Here is a 3,451-nt window from a genome sequence, read left to right as displayed (position 1 = left end):
GACGCTCGTCGATCTGAACGGCGGGAACGGAACGAAACGGAACGAGGGACCAGAGGAGAGCGGGCCCCTCGCGACTCGTGAAGAAGCGAAATCGGCCTTCTTCGAGGCCCCTCGGCTCAGCTCGTCGACCTGTTGCACACCGAGGACGCACCGAAACTCATTTCGGGCATATCGATATGCTGAATTCTGCGGAGATAATGGGGGATACCATGCTCGAACGAGAAAGAAGAAAAAAAAAAGAAAAAAGAAACTAGTAAACGAGGGAGAGAAGGAGCGATGATGAGAGATTTGGCCGCAGGGGCTTTACGCGCCCGGCCCTATGGCAACCTCTCACGCTTGTTCCGAAGGTCCCTGACGTCTCCCGATCTTCTCTGCCCTTTCTCTCGCTTCTCCTGTATCCCCCGCTCTCTATCTGACCGCCACACCTTCGCGAAGATCGACTTGGGATCGGCCGCGACGGTAACGCGCTCCGCTCTCGGAAAGAGAAAGAGAGAGGCCAGCGACTTCTAACCGGTGCGGCGCTGCCGGACAGATTCCGTCCTGAATTCGTGTCTCGAATCCCTCTCGCCTGTTGAGTTCTTCGAAGAAGAAAGAGAGAGGAACGGTCTTTTCCTCTCTCCACTCGCCCCTTTGCTCTTTCCTCTCTTTCTCCTGTCTCTTCCAATGACATCTCTCTCTCTCTCTCTCTCTCTCTCTCTCTCTCTCTCTCTGTCTTTCGGGTTATCTACCTGTTCGCGTCTACCTTTTATGTTGCTCGTGTTTCATTCTACCTTTCTTTGGACCTTTGCTGCACCGATCGTAGTGGAATATAAGTCCAAAGTAAACGAAGGGACAGGAAAAAAGGACAACCATTTTTATGATTTTCTTTTTTACCAGATATAAAATTTTATCGGTCCCTTTTGGGTCTCTCTTCTCGCGTTGTTTTTACTACTAAAAATTCCAAATTCCACTCAAAATACGCTCAGAGAAATAAAAAGAGAGAAGGAGGAGAGAGGTAGAATAAAGCCTCCGCGAGCGCATCTCCCTCCGCACTTATATCCGTATATAGACATCACAGGCTCGCTTCATCAGATGCCAGATACTTCAGAATACAAAGATTAGTGATCGATGATTTTAAGTGGATTAGTTACCTCATATCAAAGGTGACAGATACAGAGAAATCATGAGAAAAATGAGAAGATTGATGGACAGTTTACTCGGATTTAAACGATATCTATTGCACAATCATTTAATTTGCAACTTTGATCGACTCGATCAATGAGTCATACGATGTCCAAGGTTTATCCAGCGATTTAATAATATATTTGCTCGAATCATCTGGTGTAAATATTGCCTCACCATTTGATCGCGCGCGGTATTTCCTTTTCAACTCGAATTATACAATACATGATCTATAAAAACCGTAAACTCTATACCTACTCTATCTCCTTTCTTAATAATTGTATTTATAGAATACTTTCTAGGGGGGTATTTTTACAATTTCTTAGAATTATAAAGACAGATTACATGTTATTAACATCATTAAAAGATTCATATAAGTATCAGCATTTATCCAATTGAAGCGCTCATTGTAATCGAAGAAATTAAAAGATTCTTAAGAGAGTGACAAATGATGAAAAATTTATTTGAAGATGTTTGCAGAAAATAATAAATTATCATAAAACGGGTTTATTCTCTTGAGACAGGAAGCCTGCCATTTTATAGCGGCGTATGCATCACAGGGGGAAGTTCAATCTAATCAAAGTAACGGCTTGTAGCGATTGCCGCGCTCTGAAACGCTCATGGAAACGTGTTTACATAACTTAACATATGTAAGGTGTTTGGGTACCTAATCGCGGGCAAAGATACGCAAAACCGAAAGAGACTTTGAGTGAAGTGCGATGACGTTCAAATAAAATATATTGAGAAAGTGCACACGGTCGATAATGGAACTCGCACGAAACTTATGCGAAGCAGCTGCTGGCAAATTGTGAAACATAATACCTTTCTTGAAATTAGAAAGTTTCAAAATATTGAAACTTAATGAAATTAAAAATTAAAAAATTTTTTTGCAAATCAGTATATTTAAATGAGGACGTGTTTCTATTTCGGAATTTGTTGCTTATACAAAAATAAATCGCAGTTTCTTTTGTTTAAAATAATAGAGGAACGATGAGATAAATTTACTGTTGTAGTATATGTTTTTAAAAGATCAAGCTACTTGTGGGAACGGTGGAAATAATATACCGCTGCTAAACAATAAAATTACTCATACCGATGTTGATGTCGTTTTACTATCATTTGTGTGCAGAGTGGAACTCAATTTTTGAATTTTATGATGCAAGTATTGTTAGCCTGGCTTGAATTAATAAACTTTGAGAATTTGTTCAATAAAATCAAGAATCTTTTTTATCACTGTACTGTACAGAAAAGATGTACAAATCATGATATACGTGTATGACGTAATGTAAAATCGCATGATTGAGTAGTAGGCGTCCATGAGATGTTTCGAGGATAAAACAAAGAAAGGGAATAAAACATGCAAGAAAGACATCAAAAACGAAATAAAACGTGCACGATATAAGAAAGTAAAGGATAGAATAATGTTTGTATACAGTATACACATTTAAAATAATATTTTTCAATAAAATATATTAGCAGCTTACACTAAAGAAATAAATGAGCAAGAGTTAAAATATAAACAATTGTAAATTTTTATGGAATATAAATTTCTATATCAATAATATACGTTCACGTGAAATTCAATCTAAAGTATGACTGGTTCGCCATCGATTTAAGCTAACTTAAGAAAGATCTGTAAGGAGGAGCATTAAGACTCACCAGCAGCCCTGACATTTCACTGATCGCATGAGGTCATGCGATTTAATTTGCATTATTCCTGTTAGTACACCTTGATAGTTCCTGATTTTCACTTTCTCTTACACACGGTAGTCCTCAATAAAAATAATTACATGTGCGTAAATTTACTTCCGAAGTTTGCGTCTATAAAATGCGACAATCAATGTTCGTAATAAGGAAAAAAAATTAAGTTATGTTTATAAATGATATTATAGGAAAAATTGCGTTATTCCTGAAAAAATAAAAATATATCTATAAAAATAACTTTCTTTTATGTGTCAGAAAAATAACGCATGACACTAAAAATAATATAAATTTTATTGAATTATATAACTTCATAAATATTTGTGATCAAAATTGATTGATATAAACCATGTCAAGCTCAAGAAATATGAAGATATGTAACTTCGACAGTTCGGTAATAGATTGCAGCACTGTGTAGCAACGTTATGGAAGCCTAAGTAATTTAATGTTGTGTTGCGATACAGCATTACTTTAAAACTACTCTTACAGTAATGCTAGTTATTTTAGATCATTGAAAGTAAATGTACACTTGGTGTGTGTGTGTGTGTGTGTGTGTGTGTGTGTGTGTGTGTGTGTGTGTGTGTGTGTG

The sequence above is a fragment of the Mycetomoellerius zeteki genome, unplaced genomic scaffold (assembly GCF_001594055.1).
Source record: "Mycetomoellerius zeteki isolate Tzet28-1 unplaced genomic scaffold, Tzet1.0 scaffold53, whole genome shotgun sequence".
NCBI lineage: Eukaryota > Metazoa > Arthropoda > Insecta > Hymenoptera > Formicidae > Mycetomoellerius > Mycetomoellerius zeteki.
Note: the sequence above shows the minus strand (reverse complement) of the source record.